General features: G+C 42.5%; 1 long non-coding RNA gene across 1 annotated transcript; it reads left to right on the forward strand.

Annotated features, from left to right (window-relative positions):
* The first annotated feature begins 277 nt into the window (after window positions 1-277).
* On the forward strand, window positions 278-4,055 carry LOC109215498. Its single transcript, XR_002066358.1, has 2 exons — window positions 278-474; window positions 3,661-4,055. It is a non-coding gene; the product is annotated as an uncharacterized LOC109215498 (long non-coding RNA).
* The last annotated feature ends 22,262 nt before the right edge of the window (window positions 4,056-26,317 follow it).

A 26,317-nucleotide genomic window follows, 5' to 3' on the forward strand; every position in this document is an offset into this window, starting at 1 on the left:
TAACATATACTAGGGGTGGGCATAAAATCCGAAAAAACCAAAATCCGAACCGGTCCGAATTAATTCTGTATTTCGGTTTCGATTTTTTCGGTATTTTGGTCTAATTCGGTATTACATTTTCGGTATTTTGGTACAGTTCTCGGTATTAGGATCTTGAAATTTTGGTATACCGAAATACCGAATTACCGAATTTGTAATGACATTTTAAAAATAATTCTCAGCCAAACTCCAGCGCCCCAGCCCAAGCCCAAGACTATGTCAATTGTCTTACTCTTTCATTCAATTAGGGTCTAAAGAGTAAAGATCTAAAACTAAAACTCTAAAGTCTAAACTCTAAAGAGAAAGATTAGGGCAGCAGTCAGCACCAGCATTAGCGACTAGCGAGCGGCAGACGGGCAGACGGGCGACGGCAGTCACAACTCATCACTCACTCCTCACAACTCCTCACTCACTCCTCCATAATTTACTTGAAAGGTATGTTTCTAGTTTCTTCCATAATTTACTTGAAAGCTTTCTCCTTTTTTTTTTTGATATGGGAGGTGTACAGAGATGGAGATGATATTAGGCAGATGGGACTTAGACTTTAGATTATTAGCGAAGAACTCTGTTGATGGTGACTGAATTTTAAAAATAATGGTAGTGTATTGATTAGAGAGAGAGAACAAAGTTGTCCGAGTTTTTATGAAAATGAAAAGTGAATTACCTGTTATTTTCTGTTTGATTTCTCATGTTCCTTGTGATCGATTACAATAGTTGTCTACATTTGTTTGCTTTGTTATAATTCTGCTCTAGCTGTTAGTTTGAAATTGAAAACCCGAGTTAAAATTGTTCATAGTGCTTTAATACCCTGTGATAAGTCAGATCTGTTCACCTATTTGATGTTAACTCGATTCTCTTCATAGTAGTGTTGTTTGATTCACCAGCACGTGCTGAATATTGGTTATGATTAGAGTAATTAGAGTATTGGTTATAATTAGAGTATTGGTTATGAATTCTGTTGTTTGATGTATTGGTTATGATTAGATTAATTTAGCTTGATTTTTCAATTTATTATGTGTAAGATAACTTCAGATAAATTTAGCTTTAATCTTAATGTTAATCTATAGTGTATATGTTCTTTTTATTTGTTGGGAGAAGGAGATTATAGATGATGAATAGCTCAATAATTTGTTCCATAGTTGTAAAACAAAAAAAGGTCTCAACTTGCTCCTTCATTTTACCTTATTTGTTGAAGAGAGGACTAAGTTCAACTCATTTTTCTTTTGGAGCAGTGCTTACAGTGTTCTTTCTATAGTTGAATCCATACAAATAAATTCTTTACCTTATTTGTATAGATGGCAGATGAAAGTAGAGTAAGTGATGCTGGTTCAAGTGAAAGTTTACCTATTGCTCAAGATAGCAACACCAACACCATTGATACTCAAGATTCTAAGAAAAGAAAATCCATGCAACCTAGATCCGATGTTTGGAATTTTTTTGATAAATTTGAGGTAAATGGGGTTGGTAAAGCAAGGTGTAGATATTGTAAGTAAGCTTATGCTGCTAATTCATCTAGGAATGGAACAACCGGATTGAAAAATTATTTGACTAGATGCAAAGAATACCCACCTAACATTGATAAAGATAATAGTCAAACAAAGATAAATTTTCAATGTTGCCAAACTGATGGAGGATCACTTTGGAAATTTGATCAAGAAGTGGTTAGGAGGGCCTTAATTGAGATGATAGTTATTGATGAACTACCATTTAGCTTTGTAGAAAATGAAGGCTTTATGAAGTTTATGAGAAAAACTCAACCACTATTTCGTCTTCCTTCTCATATAACAATAACAAGGGATTGTTATGAAGTTTACGGTGAATTGAAGCAAAATCTAAGAAAGTCTTTTAGAGAAGCACAACCAAAAATTGCCTCACAACAGACACATGGACTTCATTACAAAGAATAAGTTAAATGTGTTTGACAGCCCACTTCATTGATAAGGATTGGAAGTTGCATAAAAGAATACTAAATTTTTGCCCTATCACTAGTCATAAGGGTGAAGAGATGGCTAAAGCTATTAGGGATTGTTTGCTTGAATGGAAATTAGACAAGGTTTTCACTATTATCGTGGACAATGCTTCTTCAAATGATGTCATAGTCAAAGAATTGTCTAAAAAGCTAGATCTGTGAAAAACTAATATGATGGGTGGCAAACATCTTCAGGTGAGATGCATGACTCATATACTAAATCTAATTGTGCAAGATGGTTTGAAAGAAATTAATGCTTTTGTCGCACGTGTTAGAAATATTGTGAGGTATGTGAGAGCTTCGCCTGCAAAGACCTTAAAGTTTAAACAGTGTTGTGCACATGTAAAGGTAGATGTACCAAAACATTGTGTTTGGATATTCCTACTAGGTGGAATTCCACCTATTTGATGTTGGATATGGCACAAAACTTTGAAAAGGCCTTTGACAAGTTTCATCTTTTTGATGATGGATTTTCTGCTTATCAATGTTCTTGTGAAGATGTTAGTAGTGCAGGTCCTCTTAAATCTGATGATTGGGTGAATGTGAGGAATGTGATAGAGTTTCTTGCAAGATTTCACGAGCTCACCAAAAAAGTTTCAGGTTCACGTTATATCACTTGTAATGCTCATTTTGAGGATGTATATGAACTTTATTGTCATTTGAAAATGTGTTTAGTTAGTGAGGATGAGCATTTGAGAAAATTGGCTGAGCGGATGCAAGAAAAGTTCAAGAAGTATTGGGGTGAGCCTGAAAAGATGAATAAAATAATTTTTATTGCTTCCGTCTTGGATCCACGTAACAAATTTGAATATGTAGAGGGAACACTTGAAGAAAGTTTTGGGGAGGAAAAGGGGAAGGAAATAAATGCTGAGGTGTATGCTTATATGAATTCTTTGTTTGAAGAGTATCTAAAAAAGTATTCAACTGGAACTTGTCCTCAATCTCCATCTAGTTCTACTTCATCTAATAACACATCTAATACATCTAGTGGGAGTGTTATAATTGCATTTTTAATAAGGACGAAGCTTCACTTGAAGAAACAAAAGGAAGACAATGGAAGTGGGGGTGCTAAATCGGAGTTGGATAAATACATTAGTGAAGAACAAGAGCCTTTTAGTGAACAATTTGATATCTTAAGTTGGTGAAAAACACATGCTCCTTGATTTCCTATTCTTTCGGAGTTGGCTCGTGATGTGTTGGCCATTCCAATTTCTAGTGTGGCGTCGGAATGCGCGTTTAGCACCGGTGGCCGTATTCTTGATTCATTTAGGAGTTCATTGACTCCTAAATGTGTGCAAGCTCTTATTTGTGTTCAATAATGGCTTAGAAAAGAGAAGAATCCTATTAGTGTTGAAGAAGACTTGAAGTATCTTGAGGAACTCGAGCTTGGTAAGCTTTAATATTTTGTGTGTATTTTAGTTCAAAATAATATATCATACTTGTTTATTTGTACGACATATTTGGTCGAATTATCTTTAGATATGAAAAATAATGGAAGCACTACTAGCATTGTTTGATGTGTAGTTGCAACTTGCAACTTGAGTGGTAAGTTTAATACTCTATTTGTTTGGTGATACACTTTTGTAGTTTTGTTTTATTATCATCAAAAAATAATATTCTAACTTATGATTTATATTTTTTTTGGGTTCAAGTGCAATCATGCCCCGTGCTTCTAAAGTACGCTCTGATATTTGGGGACACTTTGAGGTGAAAGAAGATAACGGAGAAGTTCGCAAAGTAGAGTGCAAGCATTATGGTCAAGTCTATAATGTTCATCCAAAGAGGAATGGAACATTTGGTTTAAGGAAGCATATTAGGCGTTGTCTTGAGCGTCTTCCTGGAATCCGTATTTAAGAATTAGAGTCTGCTGCTACTGTTAATTCTGTTATTTTTGTTGCACTGCTGGTACTGTTAGAACACTAATTCTACATTTGCTACTGTTAATTCTGCTGCTACTGTTATTGCACTGTGTTTAATTCGGTTGGCCATTTTCAGAGAAAAAATTTGCAGCCTGTTAATGTTGCTACAGTGCTACATTCTTCTGCTATGTGTTTTTGTTAATTCTGCATTTTTGAATTTAGTTGTCACTCAGCAGTCAGCACAGCAGCATTTCGTTGTCTTTGTTTCCTGTCCCAGCAGGCCAGCACGCTATTTTTAGTGCCATCGTTTTCAGATGTCGTTGAATCAATTGGGTGTGAGGATGTCACTACAGTTATGTTCGTGGAGTTAGCTCGTTTTCATTTCCAGATTAGGAGTGTGTGTAAGCAGGATTTTCTTTGTTTCTTTAGAAACACTGTATGTTTCTTCCTTTATATTTGTATTGGTCACTTGTAGTTTGGTACTTTGGTTGCACGGTTCTTTTAACAGTTCTTTAACACTAATAACGAGTGACAGTTAGACAGCATATCGTTGTTCTTTATCAGTGATTATTAAACCGTAACCGTACCGAACCAAAATAATAAATATCGAACCGTACCGAAATATTTTGGTACGGTATTTGGTATACACAATTGATAAACGGAATACCGAAATACCGAACCGAAATATCGAATGCCCACCCCTAACATACACCATGGAACCTCCCCTTGTATATACCAGACCTACTTTTGGAAGTGGCTTTAACATACTGGGGTTTCATTCTTGACATGATCAAATGATCTTAGAATTATAGTCTCCAAAGGTAATATAATTCTAGAGCTTCTCATTTTTCTATTTCACATGTTTAGGACATAATAGCCAAAGAATGTGTAAAGCTCATAAGTTTACGACATGCCACCACAGGAGTTCAGACTTTTGTAATGACAGTTAAAGTTACGAAAGTCGCCACAAAATATTGCAGCGACCAAAGGGTCATAGGCTTAGTGAGTGATTGATAGTTTAGTTGACCTTTCACAGTGGAACGTAAGTCTTATGTCTCTTTTGTTATTGTCGCCACAAATATCCATCCACAAAATTCTTGTAGGAAGGGCTGCCGAAGAACATACTTGAAGTGGTGACTCTGTCGCCATGAATAAGTTCATTAGCAATATTGTAGTTGCGACAGATAGATTTTCATTGTTTCGTGGCAAGTTGAGTGGCCAGTGAAGGCTGGCAACTAAGGTCGCTACTAAAGCTTATCTTTCTTTTAATAAAAGAAAAAGGCTCAAATATGCCAGTGTCCATAATAAAATGGCTCACATATGCCACTCATTAATTGTTGGTCTTGAATATGTTCTAGTGGTTACTATTTTGGGCCATACGTACCATTATCCACTAACAGAATCCTACCTTGTCTAATTAGTACCATATCTTGACACGTGACATTATCTAAACCCTCCATTATTCACCAGCCCTCCCCTCTCACCAATTTTACGAGTGGTATATATGTGAGTCATTTTGTTAAGCTTAGTGGTATATTTGAACCTTTTCACAAGTCACCACCACGTACCAACCAGTGTAACACCCCAAATCCCACCATGAGCACACCAGCATGCTCTTAATTCAACACTCATTCTTTCCATAGCCATCTATACCTTATTAGTGTACAAGTTCCTAATTAGTGTGTACATTATGTGTTTTCTTTCCTTTTTGTGGGTTCCATTATTTGGACCAAGGGTGTGCCGCTACAACGATTTCATGGTAGATTTTGGAGATGAATTTAATATGGGTTTGTTTGTTACTTGGGGTGATTTTAGGTGAAGATAAAGATCGGCTCACGGTGATAAAGGCGGTCACTGCCCAAGGAAGGAGGAAGAAGAGGTGGCCAGTGGTGGCGTAGAGAAATCGGCAAAGTAGTGGTGTTTGTATTAGGACAGGTAGCTATGAAGATGGGACACCAATGAGGTGTAGTTGGATATGAAAAGTATTAGTGTGAAGATATTAAGAGTGCATGTGTGTTCAGGGTGGGATTTGGGATGTTATAGTGGCTGGGGTATGGTAGAGACTTGTGAAAATGCTTAAATACTGAGGGGGCTAGTAAATTAAATAATTGAGGCTTTAGATAATATCACATGGCAAAATCCGATACTAATTAGATAAGGTAGAGTTCCCTTAGTGGTTAATGGCACATATGGCACAAACGGTAATGGTTAGGGTATATTCAAGACCAACTATTAACAAGTGGCACATGTTAACTATTTAAGTTCAGTGGCATATTTGAGCTTTTTGTCACGTCCTTAGTTGTTAACTAAGTACACGTGCGGCACTTGACAACTCGTTCATGATCTTGCACAACTTGCTCACGTTCTTGCTATGCCAAGTCAGCCTTACTACACTCAAAATCGCTACGAGAATGTTAAAAAGAACACAAGAAAATTGTTAAAGGAAGCTTTGTATTAGAGAGAAGTTGAATTGTTTGCTTTGTGAATTACAAATGAATGACCCCCTTTATATACTAGTCTTTTAGGGGCTAGTATGTAAATATTAATTGTTATACAAGTCCTTAATATTTACAAGATAAGGTCTTTCTCGAGAACTCTCTTGAAACCTAGAAGATTCCAAGGACTTTCCTAGTATATCGATAGGGATCTAGGGCCTTCCAAAGGAAATGTCCATACTTCTCTAGAATCTTCTCACAAATGCTAGCCTTCCTCCTATGTAAGCTTCCACATGGCATTAATATATGCCAAATGGTGCCTATGTGGCATGATGACATGGCGGGTCATCACACTCTCCCCCACCTAATATTGCGACGACCGCGGCGCAATGCTGCTACATAAAATCTTGGATCTTATCTTTGAATTGGCGCAAATCTACATATCGTTCCCACGTGGCCTCCTCCGGTGATTGCCCCTTCCCATGGACGAGGAACATAACGGTGGCTTTCCGCCCTTGTTTTCGCCTGGCCTGGTAATCAATGATAGCCTCATTCTCCCAATCATGCGAGGCGGCGATAGTAATAGGCCCTCGACTTGATTGTCCCCTACTCGGATCATCCTTGTCTTCATGATATGGCTTAAGCATGCTAGTATGGAAGACATGGTAGATCTTAAGATACAATGGCATGTCAAGCTTATATGAGATCTTGCCTACCTTGGCGACAATCTTAAATGGCCCCTCATACTTGCAAATTAGATTCTGATGCATGCCCCGTAGTGCCTTGAACTGTCTTGGGTTAAACATCACCATGACCATGTCCCTAACTCTATAGTCAGTGGGACGTCGCTTACGATCCGCAAACTTCTTCATTTTCTTAGCTGCCTTATCCAAGTAGGACTTAGTAGTATCAAGTTGTTCCTCCCATCCTTTGCCCATATGATAAGCCCCCAAACTCTTTCCCTCGAACGCAACTGGTAATGAATATGGAGTTTGTAGATGTTGGCTTGTGGCTAGCTCAAATGGTGTCCTCCCCGTGGACTCACTCCGTTGTAAGTTATAAGAGAATTAGGTGATTTCTAGGAGTCTTGCCCAATCTTTCTGATGCGTGCTTACATGATGCCTCAAGTAGCATTCTATTAAGGCATTGACCAGTTCCATTTGTCCATCTGTCTGTAGGTGGAAACTAGTGGAAAAGTACAGCTTTGTGCCAAGTATATTGAATAACTCTCTCCAAAAGTTTCCAGTAAAATGGGGGTCTCGATCACTGATAATATGCCTTAGTAAGCCCCAATACTTCACCGCGTTCTTAAAGAATAGGTTGGCGGCTTACTTGGCAGTGCAACCTGGTGAGGCGGGCATGAAGGTGGCATATTTGGAAAATCTATCCACGACCACCATAATAGTACCATAACCATCGGACTTTGGTAACCAGGTGATAAAGTCCATAGTCACACTCTCCCATGGATGCTTTGCAACAGGTAGTGGCTCCAATAGTCCTCCGGGTGTTGCTCAACCTTGTCCCGATGGCATACACGACAAGTCTGCACATAACACTATATGTCATCTCGCATGCGTGGCAAATAGTAGACTAATTCAACCAAGGCCCTAGTGCGACGTTGGTCTGGATGACCAGACCACATTGTGTCATGACTCTCTCGTATGATCCGCAGTCTAATGTCTCCAAACATAGGCATGTAGACCCGCTGACCCGTGGTAAGCAATAGGCCGTCTTCTACCCCAAAACGTCTCGTCTTGCCTTGGTTGGCTAACACAATAAGCTGTTTGGCTACAACATCATGTTGCATGCCTTCTTTCATAGCCGCACGAATGTCCCAACTTGCTAAAGTGATAGCAGCAAGCTCGGCTTTCCGGCTCAAGGCATCGGCTACAATGTTACCTTTTCCCGGCTTGTACTCCAACATCAAACTCGGCCAAGAAATCCTGCCACCTAGCCTGTTTTGGTGTGAGCTTCTTCCGCGTCTGAAAGTATCTAGTAGCTACATTGTCAATCTTGAACACGAACCTCGATCTGAGCAAATAATGTCGCCATGTACGAAGGTAATGCACAATGGCAGTCACTTCCTTCTCTTGCATCGTGTAACGCCGCTCCGTCTCATTTAACTTGCGGCTCTCAAACACTATGCGAGGCATATCCTGCATCGAGACACCCCCAATGGCAAAGTCCGAGGCATCTGTGTGCAGCTCAAATGTCTTGGCAAAGTCAGGTAACGCCAAGACTAGCTCCTCTATTACAGTTGCCTTTAGGCTTTCAAACGACTTTTGACATTGCTCCGTCCAAATCCATGGCTTGTTCTTCTTTAGAAACTCAGTCTATGGTGTGGCCTTTGCTGAGTAGCCACTGATGAACCGATGATAGTAGTTGACAAGGCCTAGGAAGGATCTCAACCCAGTTACCTGTATAGGTGCCTCCCACTCCTGGATAGCACATACCTTAGCCTCGTCCATGCGTAGCTTGCCATTGCTAATGACATGGCCTAAGAAGTGCACCTTGGATTGTGCAAACTCGCATTTCTCCCTCTTGATGTATATCTCGTTCTCCCATAAGACTTGGAAAACCTTCCTTATGTGCTCCATGTGCTCCTCCAAGGTGTTGTTGTAGATGACTATGTCATCAAGGTAGACTACCACGAACTGATCAAGGTAGGGATCGAAAATCTTGTTCATAAGGGTGAAAAATATGGTCGGTGCATTGGTTAAGATGGAGGGCATCACCAACCACTCAAAAGCTCCATATCTCGTCACACATGCTATCTTCGGCTTATCCCCTTCTGCAATGCGAACTTGGTAGTAGCCTTTGCGAAGATCCACCTTGGTAAAGTACTTGGCTTGCCCAAGTCTATAGAACAAATTAACAATGAGCGGGATCAGGTACTTATTCTTCACTGTGACCTTATTAAGTGCTCGATAGTCTATGCATAAGCGCAACGATCCATTTTTCTTCTTTTGGATCAATACTCGTGCACCGAAAGGGACTTTGATGGGCGAATGTGATCAGCATCCAAGAACTCTTTCAATTTTTCCTAAGGTCCTCTAACTCGGGCGGTGCCATACGATATGGGGCAAATGCAGGTTGCTTAGCCCCTAGTTCCAGCTCAATCTTGTCATCCACCTCTCGCCTAGGCGGCAAGTGCTTAGGCAACTCCTCGGGCATGACATCTTTGTTTTCCTCAAGCAACTTCTCTATGCAAGGCGGCATTGTCTCTTGAAAACTCTTTTCTTCCTCCAGACTTGCAATGGTTGACACAAACTTCAGCTCCCCCTTCTTGATCCCCTTGATAACCTACATAAATGAGAGTTGTGCTTGGCCCTATCCATGTGGTATAGTCACTGCAGGTACCATGCAAGCTCCTTCTCACTCCATGACCAAGATACGTTGGAGGTAGGGGTCGATCAAAGTATGACAATGACTCATGAACTCTTGCCCCAGTATGATGTCAAAGATATCCATAGAGGTTACGGTAAAGTTTGTCATACCTTTCCAAGTTCCTAATTTGACACCAACTCCATCAGCTACCCCACGAGCATTTTGTACCTCGGCATTCATGGTCTTGACACATGAGTTAGTTGGAGAAAGCTTCAATTCAAGTCTCTTTGCAGTAGCCTCAGTCACGAAATTATGAGTTTCTCCATATCCACCATTACACTAGTGGGCTTGTTGTTGATGGTGAAATCCACGTATTGATAGCCATTCTCGGTAGGTTGGATAGCTTTCTTCGTGACAGCACCACATAATCCGGTCATGCCCAGCTATGCGGTTCCCGAACTCTCCTCTTGCAGCTGCTCCTTTCGTTCACGGACTATGGCACTGAGTCTCTTTAGGCCGAGACAATTCCTGAAGCCGTCGGCCCTCCCTCATATGTAGCATTCCTTCTTCTCGGCCTGCGCCTTCTTCTCGGCATAGCCCTGACAGCCACTCGACTTTTTGGTGTCTTGAGTGTTGGAGTTGTTATATCTCCTTGCCTTTGCCACGGTCTTCCCCACCTTTGACATTATTAACCTTTGATTCCTTGCCTTTTCCTTTGTCGTGCTTGGCATGCCTAAAATCCATCAATGATTCGGCCTCCACTATGGCTTGGTCTATATGCGCGACTTGCTGGCGTTGTAACTCCTGCTTAGCCCAATTTTGCAACCCGTCCATGAAGTGGAACAACAAGTCGTCATTGATCAGGTTGGAGATTTGAAGCATAAGGTAGTGAAATCCTTGACATAGTCACGTATGCTCCATGTTTGCTTCAACTCCCTAAGCTTGCGCCTTGCCTCCCTACAAGACATTGTTTGGAAAAAACTGTCGCTTGAACTCGGCTTTCAACTGATCCCACGTGCTAATAGTACATAGACCTTTATCCACATCGGCCATCTTCCTTCTCCACCATAGCATGGTAGTCTCTGAGAGGTACAACATGGAAGCGTTGATTTTGGGCTCGTCGTCCTTCACTTTACCGTGTCTGAAGTAGTTTTCCAAGTGCCAAAGGAAGTTTTTCACTTCTTGTACATCACGAACACCTTTGAACACTGGGGATTTGGGAGCCTCGATCTTAGCCTCCCTCGTCATCATAACATTGCAGGCTGCCTCGGTCATGCCAGCGTCGCCATGCTCCTCGAGTGACTCTATCTTTGACTTCATAATATCGATAGTACTCAAAGCCTCAATGAGTCTATACTAAGGCGGTGATGGTTTGCCTTAGTTCCATCTCGGACTGTGTACGTCCCTCCAAGTCATTTCGGATACTATCAATCTCTTCAAGAGAGTGCCCCTCAAGAATGCTAAGGGTTCCTTCCACCTTCCCATAGCGTTGGCCAAAGATCTCCACGACGTCCATTCCCGCGTCCATCTTCGTCACCCACTCTTTACCGAGCGAGATGACATGGCGGGTCATCACATATTTCCCTAAAAAAGTATCAAGCAATTGTATTCCTGCTCATTGTCCAATAGTCACATTATAACAAATATTACCAAATACACTAAACAAATTATTTAGGAACTTTTTATTACCAATTAGTTTATGTAACAATGTATACAACACTCCATAACTATATTGTAATTGTATATACAGAGAAGATTTCAGAGGTTATATCATCACCAACTCTCTGAAAACATAATTTTTGAGGAACCAATACATGATCATTTTCTAGCTTTTGAAAGAAATCTAGACGTTCAACTCTAGACTTCAAGAGACGTCGCATCTGCACAACAAAAGCAATGCATAAAATGCAATCTTAAAACTCTTTCCATAGTGCAACTGAAAGAAACTAAATTTAATAAGTTAATTCCCTAAATCTCTCTATACAAAATAATAGAATGAGAGAGCGGTATTGCTTTGCTAGAATCACTGATAGTCAGTAATCCATACAAGTAACTTCTAAAAAATAATATCGTTGATGTAAGGTTAATTTTTATAAAGAGAATTACTAGAAAGTCCATGTTGCTCCGATCTTCCCGACGCCTAGGACGTTGTCTGGGCCAAGAGCCAGGGGTGGATCTATATAGAGGTGAGGGGTGGTATGCCACTAGGTCGCTCGGGTAAATTTTCATGTACGTATTGATATTTCACTAGTATTTCAGGTAAAAAAGATATATAAATAAATAGTAGCACCCCTAGTCACAAAATGACTGTAGGTGCCATGGTCAAAGTAGTTATTGCCAAACTTGGCACCCAGGATCGACACTTGTTAAACTTTTTTTTGTTTTTTGGTTAACTAGGCTATTCTAAAATATATTAAAATTTACCCGTTATGGTATAACATTAGCATTGTTTATTAGGGGGTATGAGTGTTCCCCCTCGCTAGGAGCAAAAGTAATAATATTACAATCCAAAATTTGTCTTGAGAAAACAGTTCCTGCGATGTCTGCCCAAAAAGCATGATTAGCAAACACCGGAGGAACTGTTGTTACATAAAGTCTATCAAAAAAGTCCTTTGCACCCTCCTTTTCCAATAGATTAGCTACTTTGTCCATCTCCCTGTAGCTGTGCTTCACCACTACGTCTATTAGCCTTAGGATGATTGACCTGCATTCAAAAATAACTGAGTCAAATACATGATTTTCGTTTTTAAGCATTCTTATTACCTCAGTAGAATCAGTAATGATTTCCAGTGGTATTAACCTTCTTTCTTCAGCAAGCTACAATCCTTTCAGCACAGCAAAAAAGTTCTGCTTGTGTCATAGTAGTGTGTTGCATGCTACCCATGAAGCCCAGTACCCAGTTCTCGCTTGCGTTTTTGAAAACTCCTCCCACACCTTCCTTGCTCGGATTCCCCACAGCATCCCCATCAGTGTTAATTTCATAGTGGTCTTTTAGTGGGGGAATCCATTTGACCCAGATAGTTTTCTCTTTTGTGGCCGATTTGCCAACTGAGATAGTGATATACTTAGTCGCTTTTTCCAAGGCAACATTTGCAGGGACCATGTCTTTCTTTTTGTTGAAAAGGTTATTATTCCTGGTGATCCAGATCTGCCAAAATCCAAAGGGAAAGAGATCTTCCCAAGTGATGATGTTATTGAAAGGCTTTCTTTTGAGAGTGGCCCATGTGGTAGGGCAGTCCCGGCTATTGAAGGAAATGTTTTATGTTTGTACTTTAAAGGTACTCTTTGAGGTCAAAGTTCCCCAGAAGGATTTGGCGTTGGAGCACTCAAAGAATATGTGGGCAGAGGTCTCAATGGCCTGGTTGCAGAAACAACACATTAGGTTCAAGTGTAACCCAATATGGTGGAGGAAGGCCCCAGTGGGGAGCTTTTCATGATAGCGGATCCATATGAAGGATTTTATCTTATTTGGTGCTCTCAGTTTTCAGATCCATGAGTACTTATTTCTTGTGTTTGTTTCTTCCAATGAGGCAAAGTTAGCAAGAAGAGAGTAGGCCGACTTGGTGCTGAAGAGTCCATTGGCAATGATTCCCTAGATCACCCTATCCTCCTTTATGGGGTTGGGTGGGACGAAAGTATTTAGGAGCATGTTTCTGATGTTTGTAGGGATATTTAGGGAGATGGAAGAGGTATCCCAGGTCCCATTATTGTAAATTGTAGCAACTATGGTTGACAGATCCGCTTGGGTAAGTGGACCTTCAATCATGGTCCTAATGAATGGGTGGTTTGGGATCCAGGGGTCATTGATGAAGTTGAGTCTATTCCCTGTGTGGACTACCCATCTTTTCGGTTTTGAACATGTTTCCCACCCTTTGAGAATGCATTTCCAAGTGGCGGATTTTGCTTTTTTTGGTGGGTGTCTCTAGTTGCAGTGCTTTGCAATAATGGTTTTCGCCCAGGGGGAGGATGTGTTGTGATAGAGCCTCCAGGCCAGTCTAGAGTCGATGGCTTTGGTTTTTAATTTTGCCTTCTGGATTCCTAGGCCCCCTGGGACTTAGGCTTTGTGATAGTGTCCCAGGCCACAAGATGTATCTTCTTTTTGTTTGGTGTGGTGCCCCAGATGAATTTCCTTTGAATTTTATCAATCTCCCTAGAAGTTTTTAAGGGGAGTTTGATGTATTGGATGACATGGTTAGGATGCTGTTTAGAGAGGCTTTTGCTAGGGTAGTCCTCCCTGTCATGTTTAGAATGTTTGTTTTCCAACCATCCATTTTGGTGTGCATGTTGTGTATGATGAATTCAAAATCACTATTTACAGGACTTTTATGGAAGATGGGGAATCTCAGGTACTTGCCAAAGGTGGTTGTGGTCTGAATGGAAAGACTGTTGGAGTTGGACTCTATTTGGTGTGGTTGGTAGTTGGCAAAGAAGATGACTCTTGACTTGGAAAGACTGATTTTTTGGCATGATGACTGATTGAAGGAGTTAAGAGTGTTGATGATTGTGGTGTAATTTTTCTAGTCAGTTGTAGTGAAAAGGGTTAGATCATCAGCAAAGCACAAGTGGGAGATTTTAGGACCAGACCTGCTTATGCTAATTGGGCACCACTCCTTATTTTTGGACATTTCTCTCAATTGCCATGGAGAGTCTTTCAATACACATAATGAATAGGTAAGGGGATAGGGGTCACCCTGCCTAATACCTCTGGTAGGGTTGAATGGGTTGGTTTGGGCTCCATTCACTAGGATAGAAATAGAGGATGAGCTGACACATGACATGATGAGATTAATGGTGTCATTGGGAAAGTTGAAGTCTTGGAGGGTCTCCCTAATGAAAGACCATTCAATTCTATCAAAAGCCTTTTCCAAATCAATCTTTAGAATCATGTGAGGTATTTTACCTCTCATTTTCCCAAGTGAGTGATGTATTTCTGGACTATATAGCATTATCAGAGGCTTTCCTGTTGGACAGGAAGCTTGTCTGGTGTCACGACCCGAATTTTCCACCCTCGGGAGTCGTGATGGCGCCTACTAGTGAAAGCTAGGCAAGCCAACCAATTGAATCATTTACCTTGTTTCCATTTTAATCCGTTAACAATTAAGAACCAACATTTAATAAATAATAGAATTTAATAAGCGGAAGACTGAAAAAAATATAATGTTTTAATAATGCCACCAGTACCAATCCATAACAAAACTACCCAGAACTGGTGTCACAATATCACAGACTGTCTAGGAATACTACAAATAAAGGTCTGAAAGATTTAAAACAACACTGTCTCTGGAATACATGAAAGAAACAGAATAGAAGATAGAAGGAGACGCTAAGGCCGGCGGACGCCTACATGACTACCTCGGGTCGCCTGGTGAATTAGAAGCAGCAACCTTACTACGGTCTGAAAGCTACAGCACTGGGATCTGCACAAAAGAGTGCAGAGTGTAGTATCAGCACAACCTACCCCATATGCTGGTAAGTGCCTAGCCTAACCTCGGCGAAGTAGTGACAAGGCTAGGACCAGACTACCAAATAAACCTGTGCAATTATATCATATACAGTGGAAGAATAAAGGCAGAAATTTACAATGTAAAAGAAAAAGGGGGACAGAGACATGTTGCGGGGATATCAAGTAACAACAGGAAACAAATAAATAACCGTAAAGAATACCATAACTCAAATATCAACAATAATCAGGAAATCAAGACAAGTGCACGGCATCACCCTTCGTGCTTTTACTCTCGTCCTCACCAAATATCAATATAATCGGCACGGCATCACCCTTCGTGCTTTTACCTCACAAAGTCATGGCACGGAATGATCCTTCGTGCATTATCACTCATATAAAGGCACGGAATGGTACATCGTGCGGCACGGCATCACCCTTCATACATTAACACTCTCTCACAAAATATCATGCACGACTTCACCCTTTGTGCTTTAACACTCTCTCACCAAAACAATGCACGGCATCACCCTTCGTGCTTTAACACTCTTCCTCACCAAACAACAATCACAAACAATAAGGGCAAGGAATTAAATAGATTCACAATAAAATCACAATGAAAATCCCGGCAAGGGAACAATATCAAAAGAACCAACATCCCGGCAAGGGAACAATATTAAAAGCAACAACATCCCGACAAGGGAGACAATATCATAATCCTCTTCTCTTTTTCATATTTACATCACAACTCAATTTACAACTTGAGCCAACGCTCTACAATGCTCAATTACCAATGATACTTTCACAATTCAATTCACAACTTGAGCCAACGCTCTACAATGTTCAAATACCAATAATACCTTCACAAATCAATTCACAACTTAAGCCAACGCTCTTAAATGTTCAATTACCAAATTTACTTCCACGAGCCTTGTTCAATAATAGGAATATCACATAAGGCATGAACAATGCAAAACGGAGTCACATTAATCATAGTATAAGACTCACGGACATGCTTGACACCAACGTATAGATACTCGTCACCATGCCTATACGTCGTACTCAACAATTAACAAATAGCAAATAGGACACAACTCCTAATCCCTCAATCAATGGTTAAACCAAATACTTACCTCGATGCCACGAACACAATTCAAGCCTCAACTACCGCTTTACCTCTTGATTCCACCACCAATTCACTTGTATCTAGCCACAAGTTACTTAACTATATCAATAAATGCTAAATGAATCAATTCTAACGCATGAAAATAGGTTTTCTGAAGTTTTTCCCAAAAAGTCAAAAATCGACCCCGGGCCCGCTTGGTCCAAACTCGAAATTCGGACCAAAACTCGATTACCCATTCATCCACGAGCCTTGATATATAATTGGTTTTGGAATCCGACCTCAATTTGAGGTCTAAATCCCCAAATTTCAATAATCTTAGGTTTTACCCAAAATTCTCAATTCCACCGTGAAAACCCTAGATTCTAGGATGAAATCTTGCAACAAGAAGTTAAGAAGTGAAAGAAATGAGTTTAAAATCACTTATTTGTGTTTTGGAGAAAGAAAGAGTGCTTGAAAAATCGCCCTTTATGTTTTAGGTTTCTGAAAATGGTAAAATAACTGAAAAGTCCCGTTTATATACTCCTCTCAGACCCGCACCGTGGTCCGCACAAAATGGATTGCGGCCACGGAGCTCCACCGCGGACCGCATAAAATGGATTGCGGCCGCGGAGCTCCATCGCGGACCGCAAAATACCGAGCGCGGCCGCGGAGGCTTGGCCTTGCTCTTCCGCGGACAGCATAATTCCCACCGCGGTCGCGAAAGCTCCACCGCGATCGCGAGAAACCATTGCGGACCGTGGAGCCTGGTTCAGAGATCTGCAACTTCTCTGAACCTGCAACAGCTATGTTCTAAGTCTAAATTCACTTCGTGGCCTATCCAAAACTCATCCGAGCCCTCGGGGCTCCAAACCAAGCATGCACACAAGTCCAGAAATATCATACGGACTTGCTCGTGCAATCAAATTATCAAAATAACATCAATCACTATGAATTAAGCCTCAATTTCATGAAATCACTTAAGAACATGAAAATTTCCAATTTTCCCAAATAAGGTTCGATTTATACTAAACGGACTCCGATTCTTACCAAGATTCATAGATTTCACAATTCTATTATTTCAAACTTGTATCGGGCTCCGAAACCAAAATACGGGCCCGATACCATTTATTTCATCATCTTTCATTTCTTAAAAACTCTTATATTTTCGAGAAAACAATTTTCTTCAAAAATTCATTTCTCGGGCTTGGGACCTCGGAATTCGATTCCGGGCATACGCCCAAGTCCCATATTTTCCTACCGACCCTCCGGGACAGTCAAATCACGGGTCCGGGTCTGTTTACCCAAAATATTGACCGAAGTCAACCTAAATTCATTTTAAAAGCGAAATTCATCATTTTTCATAGATTTTCACATAATGGCTTTCTGGATACACGCCCGGACTGCGCACGCAAAATCGAGGTGAGAGAAAAAGGAGGTTTTAAGGCCTCGGAACACAGAATTTATTTCCAAAACAAGTGATGACCATTTGGGTCATCACATCCTCCACCTCTAAAACAACCATTCGTCCTCGAACGAACATAAGAAAGAAGTACCTGAGTCGGAGAAAAGATGGGGATAACGGCTCCGCATATCGGACTCGGACTCCCAGGTCGATGCCTCAGCAGGCTGACCTCTCCACTGAACACGAACAGAAGGGAAACTCTTCGATCTCAACTTACGAACATACCGGTCTAGAATAGCTACCGGCTCCTCCTCATAGGACAAGTCCTTGTCCAACTAGACAGTGCTGAAATCTAACACGTGGGATGGATTGCCGTGATACTTCCGAAGCATGGACACGTTAAACACTAGATGCACGGCTGATAAGCTCGGCGGCAACGCAAGTCTGTAAGCCACCTCCCACGCTCGATCAAGAATCTCAACCGGGGCAATGAACCTAGGGCTATGCTTGCCCCTCTTACCAAATCTCATCACGCCTTTCATAGGCGAGACCCGAAGCAACAACCGCTCACCGACCATGAATGCCAAATCACGAACCTTACGGTCGGCATAACTCTTTTGCCTGGATTGAGATATGCAAAGCCTATCTTGAATGATCTTGACCTTGTCCAAGGCATCCTGTACTAGATCGTACCCAACAACCGAGCCTCTCCCGACTCAAACCACCCAACCGGCGACCGACACTTCCTACCATATAAAGCCTCATAAGGAGCCATCTGAATGCTCGACTGGTAGCTGTTGTTGTAGGCAAACTCTGCTAAGGGCAAAAACTGATCCCACGAGCCTCCAAAGTCAATAACACAAGCTCAGAGCATATCCTCCAAAATCTGAATAGTATGCTCGGACTGATCGTCCGTCCGAGGATGAAATGTTGTGCTCAACTCGACCCGTGTGCCTAACTCACGCTGAACTGCCCTCCAGAAATGTGAGGTAAACTGCGTACCTCGATCAGAAATGATAGACATGGGCACACCATGAAGGCGAACAATCTCCCAGATATAGATCTCAGCTAACCTCTCAGAAGAATAGGAGACTGCCACAGGAATGAAATGCGCTGACTTGGTCAGCCTATCAACAATAACCTATACTGCGTCGAACTTCCTCTGAGTCTGTGGGAGTCCAACAATAAAGTCCATAGTGATACGCTCCCACTTCCACTCAGGAATCTCAATCTTCTGGAACAAACCACCAGGTCTTTGATGCTCGTACTTTACCTGCTAACAATTCAAACACCGAGCCACATACGAAACAATATCCTTCTTCATCCTCCTCCACCAATAATGTTGCCGCAAATCCTTATACATCTTAGCGGCGCCCAGATGAATAGAGTACCGGGAACTATGGGCCTCCTCTAGAATCAACTCTCGAAGTCCATCCACATTAGGCACACAAATACGACCCTGCATTCTCAAAACTCCATCATCTCCCACTGTGACCAGCTTGGCACCAGTTGCACCGTGTCCTTTAGGACACACAAATGGGGATCATCATACTGCCGATCTTGGATGCGCTCAAATAATGAAGAACGGGTGACTGTGCAAGCTAACACACGGCTGGGATCAGAAACATCCAACCTCACAAACTGATTGGCCAAAGCCTGAACATCCAAAGCAAGCGGTCTCTCACCGACCGGAATATACGCAAGACTGCCCATACTGGCTTACTTCTTACTCAAAGTATCCGCCACCACATTGGCCTTCTCCGGATGATATAAGATGGTGATATCATAGTATTTCAATAACTCCAACCACCTTCTCTGCCTCAAATTTAATCCTTTTGCTTGAACAAGTATTGCAAACTCTTGTGATCCGTGAACACCTCACATGGCACGCCATATAAATAGTGCCTCCAAATCTTCAGCGCGTGAACAATGGCTACTAACTCCAAATTATGGACTGGATAGTTCTTCTCATGAATCTTCAACAGATGTGAGGCATAAGCAATGACCTTGTCATCCTGCATCAACACCGCACCAAGTCCAATACGAGATGCATCACAATAAACTGTATACGGCCCCGAACCTGTGGGCAAAACCAACACTAGCGAGTCAAAGCTGTCTTGAGCTTCTAAAAGATCGCCTCACACTCGTCCGACCACTTGAACCGGGCACCCTTCTGGGTCAACCTGGTCATCGTGGCTGCAATAGATGAAAACCCCTCCACAAACCGACGGTAATAGCCTGCCAAACCCAAAAAACTCCGGATCTCTGTAGCTGATATGGGTCGAGGCCAGTTCTTGACTGCCTCTATCTTCTTCGGATCCACCTGAATACCCTCTGCTGAACCAATGTGACCTAAGAATGCAACTGAACTCAACCAGAACTCACACTTCGAAAACTTAGCATACAACTGACTATCTCTCAGAGCTTGAAGAACCACTCTCAGATGCTGCTCATGCTCCTCCCAGCTGCAGGAATAAATCAAAATATCATCAATAAAGACTATCACGAACGAATCCAAGTAAGGTCTGAACACTCGGTTCATCAAATCCATGAAAGCTGCTAGGGCATTTGTCAATCCGAATGACATCACCAAGAACTCATACTGCCCGTACCGAGTGCGAAAAGCTATCTTAGGGACATTGCATACCCTAATCCTGAAATGATGGTAGCCCGATCTCAAGTCGATCTTAGAAAATACTTGCGCACCCTGAAGCTGGTCGAACAAATCATCAATCAACGGCAATGGGTGCTTATTCTTGATTGTGACCTTGTTCAATTGCCAGTAATCTATACACCTTCTCATCAATCCGTCCTTCTTCTTAACAAACAACACCGGCGCACCCCAAGGCCAGACGCTAGGCGTAATAAAGCCCTTATCAAGCAAGTCTTGCAACTTCTCCTTCAATTCTTTCAACTCAGGCGGGGTCATACGATACGGCGGAATAGAAATGGGCTGAGTGCCCGGAGCCAAATCAATACAAAAGTCAATATCCCTGTCGGGTGGCATACCCAGTAGGTCTGAAGGGAAAACCTCAGAAAACTCACGAACAACAAGCACAGAATCCATAGAAGGAACCTCAGCACTAGAATCACGAACATATGCCAAATAGGCCAAACACCCCTTCTCGACCATACGCCGAGCCTTCATGTATGAGATAACACGACAGGTAGAATGACCAGGAGTCCCTATCAACTCAAGACGAGGTAAACCCAGTAAGGCTAAGGTCACAGTCTTGGCATGGCAGTCCAAGATAGCGTGGTTAGGTGATAACTAGTCCATTCCCAATATGATATCAAATTCAACCATGTCCAACATTAACAAATCTATATTCAACCATGTCCAACACTAACAAATCTACTCAGGTCTCAAGACCCCCAATAACAACTACACAAGAACGATGAACACGATCTACCACAATAGAATCACCCACCGGTGTAGACACATATATAGGGGCACTCAAAGAATCACTAGGCATGACCAGATACAGTGCAAAATAACACGACACATAAGAGTATGTAGACCCTGGATCAAATAGCACTGAAGCATCCCTACTACAAACCAGAATCGTACCTGTGATAACTGCATTGGAAGCCTCAGCCTCAGGCCTGGCTGGAAGAGCATAACATCGAGGCTGGGCCCCACCACCCTGAACTACATCTCTGGGATGACCTGCTGCTGGCTGGCCTCCACCTCTAGCGGCCTGACCTCCACCTCTAGTACCTCTACCTTCACCTCTAGCACCTCTACCTCCACCTCTAGCTAGCTGAGCGGGCTGTGGAACACCCGGTGCCTGAACCATGGCAAGGGAACCCTAATGCTGAGAGCTGCTCGGTGCTCGAGGGCAAAACCTAGCAATATGACCCGTATCACCACAAGTATAACAAGCCCTCGGCTGCTGAGACTGCTGACCCTGACGACCTGAATGACCACCCCGAAAACTCTGGAGCGGCGGTGCACTGATACGAGCTGGTAGTGCACTGTAGGACTGCTGATCAGAATATTGCATATGAGAACCATGGCCACCTGAAGCACCGTGCGAAACCTGAAGTGCTGACTGAAAAGGCCTAGGAGGATGGCCTCTACCAAAAGAATCCCTGCCTCCAGACGAGGCACCACTGAATCTGCCAGAATGACGAGGCCTTTTGTCAGACCCCTGACCACCCCCCTTTGAAAGAACCATCTCAACTCTCCTTGCCGCATTGGCCGCATCCTTAAAGGAAATCTCGCTCCCCGTCTCCTTGGCCATCTGAAGTCGAATAGGCTAAATGAGTCCCTCAATGAACCTCCTCACTCTCTCTCTCTTAGTGGGAAGTATAAGAAGAGCATAACGGGCCAAATCAATAAACCTGGTCTCGTACTGAGTAACAGTCATAGAACCCTGCTGGAGACGCTCAAACTGCCTCTGATAGATCTCTCTCTGAGTGATAGGAAGAAACTTCTCCAAAAACAACTGAGAAAACTGATCCCAAGTCAAAGCTGGTAACCCAGCTGATCTAGCCAAACAGTAATCTCTCCACCAAGTCTTGGCGGAACCAGACAAACGAAAAGTAGCAAAGTCGACCCCATTGGTCTCCACTATCCCCATGTTCTTGAGAACCTCATGACAGCTGTCTAAATAATTTTGGGGGTCCTCAGAAGATGCACCGCTGAAAGTGGTAGTGAGAGCTTGGTGAACCTGTCTAATCTCCACAAGGCATCGGTAGACATAGCTGTTCCATCACCGGTCTGAGCTACCACACTCGGCTGAACTGCTCCAACTGGCTGAGCTCCTGGAGTCTGAAACTAGGGAGCCATCTGCTCCGGAGTGCAGGTAGCAGGAGTCTGGGCTCCTCCTCCAACCTGAGAGACGGCTGGTACTACAGGAAGCAAGCCTGCCCGGGTGACACTCTCCATAAGGCCCACTAGACGGACCAGAGCATCCTGGAGTACTGGGGTAGCATCCTGGGTCGGAACCTCCTCGTCAAACTCAACCTGAGGCTCTACCACTGGTGCTGCTGCTCTGGGCTGAGCTCTGCCCCTGCCTCGGCCTCTAGCACAACCTCGGATGTAACTGAACTCAACAAGAACTCACATTTTGAAAACTTAGCATACAACTGTCTATCCCTCAAGGTCTGAAGAACCACTCTATGATGCTGCTCGTGCTCCTCCCGGCTGCGAGAATAGACCAAAATATCATCAATGAAGACTATCATGAACGAATCTAAATAAGGCTTGAACACTCGGTTCATCAAATCCATAAAAGTTGCTAGGACATTTGTCAACCCGAATGACATCACCAAGAACTCATAATGCCCGTACCAAGTGCGGAAAGCTGTCTTAGGGACATCGGCCCTAATCCTCAACTGATGGTAGCTAGATCTCAAGTCAATCTTCGAAAATACCTTGGCACCCTGAAGCTTATCAAACAAATCATCAATCCTCGGCAATGGATACTTATTCTTGATTGTAACCTTGTTCAACTGCCGGTAATCAATACACATTCTCATCGATCCGTCCTTCTTCTTAACAAACAACACCGGCGCACCCCAAGGCGAAACAGTCAGTCTAATGAAACCCTTCTCAAGCAAGTCTTGCAACTGCTCCTTCAACACTTTCAACTCAGGAGGGGCCATATGTTACGGCGGGATAGAAATGGGCTGAGTGCCCAGAGCTAAATCAATGCAAAAGTCAATATCCCTGTCGGGTGGCATACCCGACAGGTCTGAAGGGAATACCTTAGGAAACTCACGAACAACGGGCACAAACTCAATAGAAGGAACCTCAGCACTAGAATTACAAACATAGGCCAAATAGGCCAAACACCCCTTCTCGACCATACGCCAAGCCTTCATATAAGAGATAACACTACGGGTAGAATGACCAGGAGTCCCTTTCCACTCTAAACGAGGTAAACCCGGCAAGGCTAAGGTTACAGTCTTGGCATGACAGTCCAAGATAGCGTGGTAAGGTGATAACCAGTCCATCCCTAATATGACATCGAAATCAACCATGTCCAAAAGAAGGAAATCAACACGAGTCTCAAGACCTCCAATCACAACTATACATGAACGATGGACTCGATCTACCACAATAGAATCACCCACCGGGGTAGACACATAAACAGGAGCACTCAAAGAATCACTAGGCATGACTAGATACGGTTTTCATAGATTTTCACATAATGGCTTTCTGGATACACGCCCGGACTGCGCACGCAAAATCGAGGTGAGAGAAAAAAGAGGTTTTAAGGCCTCAGAAAACAGAATTTTTTTCCAAAACAAGTGATGACCTTTTGGGTCATTACACCTGGCTTGGACCAATAATGTGGGCTAGGTATGGTTTAATTCTGTTGGCTAGGATTTTAGTCACAATTTTGTAGACAGTGTTGCATAAACCTATAGGCCTGAAGTTTTTAATCATGGATGCCTGGGGGCATTTTGGGATTAATCACAGAAGGGTCTCATTCATCAATGGGTGCATTGTTGCAGTTGAGAAGCATTTTTTATAGAATTGGATGACATCCTTTCCCACAATGTCCCAGTACTTTTGGTAAAAGAAGGGGTGTAGACCATCAGGGCCTGGGGCTTTGAAGGGTTTGAAGGAGAAGATAGCTCTTTTGATTTCACTATCCCTGAGGGGAAGGGCAATGGTGGCTTTTTGCATATTGGACAGAGATGGGTTCTGGGGGCTATGTGTGATAGTAGAGATGGGGGATTCTGAGTGAGAAGAAGTGTAGAGCTCCTTGAAAAATTTGACTAAGGAGTCTTTAATTACCAGGGGTTCGTATTGCCAATTTCCTGCCTCATCCTTGAGGGATAGGATTTTGTTTCTCCTTCTTCTATTGAGGGTTGAGGCGTGGAAGAATTTGGTGTTGGCATCACCATCGGAAAGCCAATTTATTCTAGCTTTCAACTTCCAGAAGTCTTCTTCATTTTTCAGGATTGAGTCAAGATCCTCAATGAGTGTATTTCTAAGTTTTGGAGGAAATGACTAAATTGGTAGTTGGAGATTTTTGGATCTCAGCAATCCTGGCCAGTAATCTTTTCTTCTTATGGAATATGTTTCCAAAGGTAAGCTTGTTCCAATTGATGGTATTATTTGAACCTAAGAGATGAAGGGATTAAGGAGGAGTGGGTTGGAAAGGATGATAAGAGCTGGGAAGGTTGGGTGACTACACCATATGGATTCAAATCTAAAGGGCTTAGCAGTAGACTTTTGGGTGCTATTCTTGAGCTTTACAAGGAGGGGGCAGTGGTCAGAGTGGGTCCTAGCTAGATGAGTAACAGAAGTATCTGGGAACTCATTTACCCAGCAGTTGTTAGCAAAACATCTATCAATTCTCTCAAGGATAAGGCTGGACCTGTTTTTATAATGTTTGTTAGACTGAGTGTACTTGCTACCTTTATTGCATAGGTCAACTAGTCTACAGTGGTTAATGCAATTCCAACAAGTTACTTATGTTTGTGTTAATGTGGTTGCCCCCAAATTTATCTCTTGCTTTCAAAGCTTCATTAAAATCCCCACCCACAAATCAACTACCATTTAAGTGCTTAGAGATATCAATTAGGTTATCCAAAAGGGTTTTTTTATCCTCTATATAATTACTAGCATAAATTGCAGAAAAGAACCAAGGGGGGTTGGAGGGCAGTACCTTGACCATTGCATGGATGCCCTGTGATGTAAATGCTACTTCATCTACCTGGAGAATTGACTCTTTCCACATGATGACGTTGCCTACCGAGAAGCCTATTGTTGGGAACTGAATATATAGGTCATATTTTAGTTCCTCCATAAGCTTCTTGTGATCTACCATCTTGGTTTCCAACAGGACTAGCATTGCTAGTTTGTGCATATTTACCATTTCTGAGCAGTGTCTTCTGAACTCCGTACTATTTGCCCCCCCTAACATTTCATATGATGAAGCTCATTAGGGGGTGTGGGTTTGTTAGGAGAGATCCTGCCGGTGCCTTGTCCCTTCCCTGAGGTGGCATCATATCCTTCCTCCTCACTGACTGTGTCTGGGCTCTCATAACTAGAGTTAGGGTCAAGAGTGGTTTCAACACTCCCTGACTCAGATGAGAGGACAGGTTCAATCCACATCTTTCCAGAGTTTTGGGACACAGTAGGATCAACGTCTCGCTATAATCCACGCTGAATTCCACTGCTCTTACTGCCTCTAGCTGTAGAGAGTCTGTTCTCCTTGGGCAGTAAGAGTTTTGAGGTTCCTCCTCCTTGGATGTTTCCTGGCGTTTCAGTATCTCTAGGGCTTTGGTTATCTCTTTCAAAATGTTCCCCAGTGGTGGGGAATGGTGTTTCTCTTGTCAGGCTCTCACTTGGGCCCTTTGGTCCTATTGACTTTGTCCCTTTGGGGGGCTGCCTGGGCAGTATGTTTTTAGGGTGTAGGATCCTTGTCCTTGTTGGGTATTGGGTCTTTCTCCTCTGTACCCTGTCGCACCCCGTTATCTCGCGAAAACAGGTTTCGACGTCGTGAAAACTTCTTTTAGAATGGGAGATAGAGTATTAAAAGGAGAAAAGTTGCCACTTAATAATTTTGAGGTGCGTTGGGGCACCTGTTATGCATATAACTCTGTTTGACTAGTCAACGCCACCAATGATCGGGTAAAGGCTCAAATTACCTCAAAGAGAAGGTGTTAGGCACTCTCTGAGGTCCACAACTGTGCGTCCCGGCCGAACATAAGATTATGTGAATTACAATTAAGCTAAGCGATCAAATAAATAAAGGAAACTTAAAGGTCAAAGA

The sequence above is a fragment of the Nicotiana attenuata genome, unplaced genomic scaffold (genome assembly GCF_001879085.1).
Source record: "Nicotiana attenuata strain UT unplaced genomic scaffold, NIATTr2, whole genome shotgun sequence".
In the NCBI taxonomy this organism is placed as follows: domain Eukaryota; kingdom Viridiplantae; phylum Streptophyta; class Magnoliopsida; order Solanales; family Solanaceae; genus Nicotiana; species Nicotiana attenuata.